Source organism: Epinephelus moara, chromosome 12 (assembly GCF_006386435.1).
Source record: "Epinephelus moara isolate mb chromosome 12, YSFRI_EMoa_1.0, whole genome shotgun sequence".
Lineage (NCBI taxonomy): Eukaryota > Metazoa > Chordata > Actinopteri > Perciformes > Serranidae > Epinephelus > Epinephelus moara.
Window position 1 is genome coordinate 4,923,341 of NC_065517.1, and position 6,125 is coordinate 4,929,465.

A 6,125-nucleotide genomic window follows, 5' to 3' on the forward strand; every position below is an offset into this window, starting at 1 on the left:
TGAATCGCGCATGCGCGGAACCGCCGCTGGCTGATCTATCGCTCTGATCCCGACCTGGTTTACAGTCAGGGCGGGATGTAAATGTAAAATTTTCTTTGTCTAATATAAATCACTGAAAGAAGGTTCATTTGTAGTTCTAAACATATTCAGGGTTTTTTTTTACTCATTTTTTGTCTCTACCACTACGTTATTCCTCTCTCCTACAGCAGGCATTACAATTACATGTATATGGACAATTATGCAAATTAGGCGATGACGTCATTTAGCGACTTCTAGCGACTTTTAGGACAGCCAATAGCTACTTTTCTTACTGAGGAGTTGGCAACAGTGGCTCTGGGACAGGTACACTAGGTCACTCGGTAAAAGCAAACAAAGAGACAACACGGACGATCATGCCTCGAAAATGTATTATTGCAACTTGCATAATCATTCAAGGCAAACCTACAGGGACTCATGTGATGTTTCACCGGTTTCCAGCCTGCAACCCCGAGCAAATTTCGAAAATGGCTCGTTGCTGTACAAATGGACCCCAACACACCTCAAAAAGACCTGCCACGACTGCTAATTTGCTCGGAGCACTTTGTGAGGGAGGACTGCAGTGAAAAAACGGAGCAAACCGGTACCAGGTTTTTTCTGAAAGATACAGCCATCCCATCTGTCGGCATACAGAGAGGACAAAGGGAAACACCTGAGGCTGTGGTAAGTAACTTACTCTTATCATATTATAAAGTGCTTTTGGGTTTATTGTTGAAATGACTCCAACCATGCTGATATCCCTACGTTATATTACTCTGCAAAATTTGCTTGTCGGTAACGTTATGTTGCTGCGTCTGGAGTTCAGCCGTTCAGCGATAAGTTTATGTACAAGGAGAATTTGCGGTGTTTTTGGTATTTAGCAAAAAGTAAGACAACAAACACAGTCACAAAACAGTCCTTACTCATTGTCCCCATCCCCCCTCCTCAAAAGAGCTTCCTCAGATCAATTACTGCCCTACCCTCTTTCAATTGTTTCATGTCATACAGTACAATACATTTAAACTTTTATTTATGTTATGTTTGTTATTAGGCTTATCTGCCCAAACAAATACCTGTCTCTCTGTACCAAGTTACATTTTCTGAGTAATATTGATACTAATTTTGATTGATAATTGCAAGTTTATTTACCCCAACGTTTTTTCAATCTGTAATTTGAGTAATATATCAATTATTATTTATGTATCAATTAGGCAGAGGCCAGAGATGTCCAGAAGTATATTCCTGAAGAAGACAGCTCAATGGAAATGGAGGGTGCTGCTGGCTTTTTACCAGGTTGCTGACATTCCATCCCAATAAAAAACTCCACAACAGAAGAGCGAAGTGACCCTGCTGTTGCCTTCAGGCCCCATATCTTGCAGCTGACTAGTCCTTATCAGCCTGGGATGCGCACAAAGCCATCAACAACAGGAAAATACCTTGCCCTGGCACCTAGTTGGACAAATCAATCTGTAAGTAAATACATCAAATTTCGTTGTTTTTCACAAACAGCTTTGTGTATATAATGTCGCCACAAAGTTTTGAAAGCCATATATTTACCTTTTGCAGGACATTGCATCATCATCCACCACAACAGCGACAAGAAGTGCCAAGACACAACTAGTTTTTTCCGGTGAGTGTTTTTTTAAACTTTTGTTTCTGAAATGACATACTATATAATATAAAGTGTACACCTATACACATCACAATTTATATATATGTAAATTAAAATATAACAGATAGATATTATACATGTATATATGTAATTTGCTGAGAGAGATCTGATGTATTTCTCTCCTTATTAACCTTTGCAGTTGTTTACTCATTAAATAATCCACTTCAGGAACATCGTCAGCAACTTTATTTCTTTGCCTACTGCAATATAGTAAAACTGTGTTTGTTAGGCTATTGTCATAACCCTGGCTCGAGAGGTTATGGCAAAGAAGGGAAAGGACTCAGAATACGAGTAAATTAAGTAATTTATTAAAGTAAACAAATATTAACTAATGAGATAAAGAATAAGATATGTTAAGTCAGTAGGATCAGTAGTGCGCATGTGGGTGTGTGAGAATGTGCTGCATGGTGTTGTGTGTGCAAGAGGCTCAACAAAACCAACAAGGGTGCTGCCAGGATGGAGAGAGAGAGGGAGAAGCACTGAAGCTTCTGCCTTTTATCCTCTGCAGGAGCACCTAGCCCAGGTGCTCCAGATCAGGTAATCAGGCCACACCTCAGAGAGGAAACAGAGAGAGAGGGACTGAGAGGCAACATCAAGAACATACAGGCCAGGGCCATCACACTATATAATTGCAAAGTCTTGAGAACTGCTGTTACTGCTGAAACACACAAAAGTAAATGTTAGCATAGAAACTAAGCATTTTTTTTGGGGAATCAACTGAAATGGAAACTTCAGCAGAGACATCTGCCTTGGATGTAAGCATGATTTCAGAGGTTTGATGCGATCTTGCAGACTTGAGTTTTGTTCCCTCCACACACACATCGACCTCAGACAACGGATCAAGCTCTGGAAGCACAGCAGAAATCACAAAGGGACAAACAAAAGGAGGATGGGGTGAGAGGAAATGGATTGTCAGTGAGTCCAGTCTCATAGAACTTTTAAAAAAATGTCAAATTTGTGGATCCAATAGTTTGGTGGAAAAAATAACAAAGATTGACAGCAAAATCAAAGTGAGTTGGGGGATGGCAGAAACTAACCTGGTTACAGCAGCAGCAATCCTCCTCACCGGCACAACTTACAGTGACATCGCTCATTGGGCGGAACTTTGCAATCTTCAGTTTCTCAGCAAGACAACATACTATGATGTACAGTCAAGCTATCTGTTTCCAGTTATTGAAGAAGCGTACCAGGGGCAACAGCAGAGATGCGAGGAGTGACAGGCTAGGCCATTCTGCCAAATACTCAACCTATTCATTTATGGATGATTCGACCAAACAGATTGTACTGTTTGATTTGATTGAGGTAATAATTAGCCAAAAACATTCAAAACAATTTGTGTATTTGCACCAATAATCAAAAACATAAATGATGAAACACTAATCATTATTCTTCACTTTTTTTCCTCCCAGGTGACCCAGGCCAAAAATTCCGTGGCTATGGAGCCATTAGGGTTCCAGAATGGACTTCGGATACTTCTGGATAAGGGGCTGGACATCAAGGTCATCACCACAGACAGATATCCGTCCATCCGAAAAATAATGAGGGAATCATACCCAGAGATCAAACATGAGTTTGATAAGATAAGGTAAGATAAGATACACCTTTACTGATCCCACAATTGAGAAATTCCAGTGTTACAGCAGTCAAGGGGAAAGAGTCAGATCCGTGGCACACAGCAAAAGGTTAGTTGTTTCAGAAACTACTGTACTAGGTGGCACAATCCCATTCATTAGTACTGTTGTGCTATCTATGCTCTCCCTGTGTATTGTATGTGCAGGAAGAGGGATGTTATGTGTTGCCTTTCTTCACTGCTATTGTGTCATACTTGTGTCCCACTTCTTTTATCTGTAGGAATAAAGAAAAAACTGCTTGCAGCATCTGCTCGCAAGGACTGCAAAGATCTTGTTCCTTGGATGAAGAGTGTCGCAACCATATGTGGTGGTGCTGTAGCTCTTCAAAAGATAAAAGAGATAAAAAGGTACACGCACAACAACACCCTATTGCTGACAGGCCTGTGCAATTATTCTGCCTTTAGATGCTACTGTATATCTGATAAAACTTTTCACTTCATTTCTCTGAATGTGTGGAAACAACAGTTTTTCCACACAGCTGTTTAGGGCATACAATAACTCTACTTCTATTCTGAGATACTCTAATTTCTTTATATAATGTATGGAGCAGATGACACTGTTCAAACACACAGGTGAGTTGGTAGCACTTTATTTTACAGTACGCTAATTAGACGTAATATGCCGTATTTTGTATCAAATTAGAAAAAACTACACCTAATATAATCTTTATTAGACAGTAAAATAGACAGTGTTGCTCTAATAAGACGTAACAATCCGTAGTTTGTACCAAATTAGGTAGAAATATGTTCGCAATTTAGACACTAAAGAAAAACAAATCCCATCCTAATAAGAGCTAACAAGACATGCTTTGAAACAAATTAGACATAAACTAGAGTTAATTATATTTGATTAGATATTAAAACCTGTTGAACCCTCTAGAGCTGCTAATAAAGGCCTGGCGTGTATCAATGCACTGATCAGAAGAATATAGTGATGTTGCCCATCAAATTTAACAGCAGAACCTCAGCTACAAGGCTGTAAAAAAAACTTTTTACATGCCCCAAACTCAGTTTTAACATCAACTAAATAAACAACAACAACAGCTAACTCCAACAACTCCAAACAGCACCGATATCCCGACCCACTCTGTATATTTCGGGCTCTAACTCGACCACGTTATTCAAAACACACACCATTCATCTCAAATGAAAGCTGAGACTCCACTCTTTCCACATGTATACTCCAAATCACTCTCCCTTTAACCATCACAGAGCTACAGCCCAAAGAACAACAACAACAGAAATCTCTTTGCCAAAATATATTTGTAATATGGCTCTTACCTTATTAATTTCGCCGTAAAATGCGCATTCTGCTGTTGTTTCGCCCTCCGTTCGCCTACTACCGGAAGTTGTCCGTCATTCAAATGAATCCGGGCAGAAAAAAAGATTCCGGGGGAACAAAAACAATGACCACTCACAGCAGCCGACATCTCCTCACAACGCGTTCTGCTGACTCTGATTGGCTTACAGTGCTGTCAATCTCGTTTTGGTGGGTATAGCGTCATTCTATTGGCTCAAGCCGTTGCGGAGATACTGGCCTCCAAAGCTCAGAATAGAAACTCAGGTTCAAATGTAGTAGGTGCATATTGGTCAGTTTGGAGTGGGAAATAGAGTAAAAAAATGAAACGGACAGTTCTATGTGTATACCCTAAACATCAGTAGGGATTTACAGAAACAAAAAAATGAAAGATGTAGGATTGTACATGACAAAAATCACATGCAAACATGGAGCAATTTTGGAGAGCTCGCCTGACTTTTCTGTACTAAAACCTCTCTTATATTGTTCTGCTTCACTTTATCAGAATCAACCTTTGCAGAGTTAATGTTCACATTTGTACTATGATGTGATAGAGGTTTAGAGCTGCAGCTGCATCATTTCAAAGGGATACTCATGCTAAAAATGCTTTTTTTTTTTTAGGCGAACCTCAAAATATTTCATTTGGGCTGTGTGCCATCTTCATTTACTCCTCACATATAACACATATACTGATATTTACACATCTTAACAAATCTCACAAGTGTTCCCTTGTGGGACCTTGTGGTTGCAGATATATATTCATTTCATTATGGATATGCAATTTTCGAGCACAGGCCTATAAAATAGGCTTAGGGAGAGAGAGAGCCAACAAGACGTACTTTGCAACGAATTAGCAAAAAAATAGAGGTAATTATATTTTATTAGATGTTAAACACAATTATACTCTAATGAGAGCCAACTAGACGTACTTGGGAACAAATTAGACAAAAACTAGAGGTAATTATATTTGATTAGATATTAAACAAACACAATTATATCCTAATGAGAGCCAACAAGACGTACTTTGCAACAAATTAGACAAAAACTGGAGGTAATTATATTTGATTAGATATTAAACAAACACAATTATACCCTAATAAGAGCAAACAAAACGTACTTTGCAACAAATTAGACAAAAACTAGAGGCAATTATATTTTATTAGATATTAAACAAACATAATTATACCTGGCACACACCCTTATCTGTGCACACACATACAGCCTCTGAACTAGAGTTGGGTCGGTATGAGGAAAAAAAAGAAACGGTCAGGTTTTTGTGAAAAACCGCATCAAGTCGGTAATACTGGATTTTCGCCACTTGGGGGCGCATTTGACTCATTTAAAATAAAAAACGACCATAGGACAACAGAGTGACAGTAACACGTTGTTTCTTTCATTCCTTACAAATAAATTTGCAGGTTTAGCTTACTCAATCAGTGCAAACAAGGGTTGCCTCCTTCGTCTGGCTCAAAGCCAAAGTGTTGCCATATTGGCGCATTCTTTGATTTCTT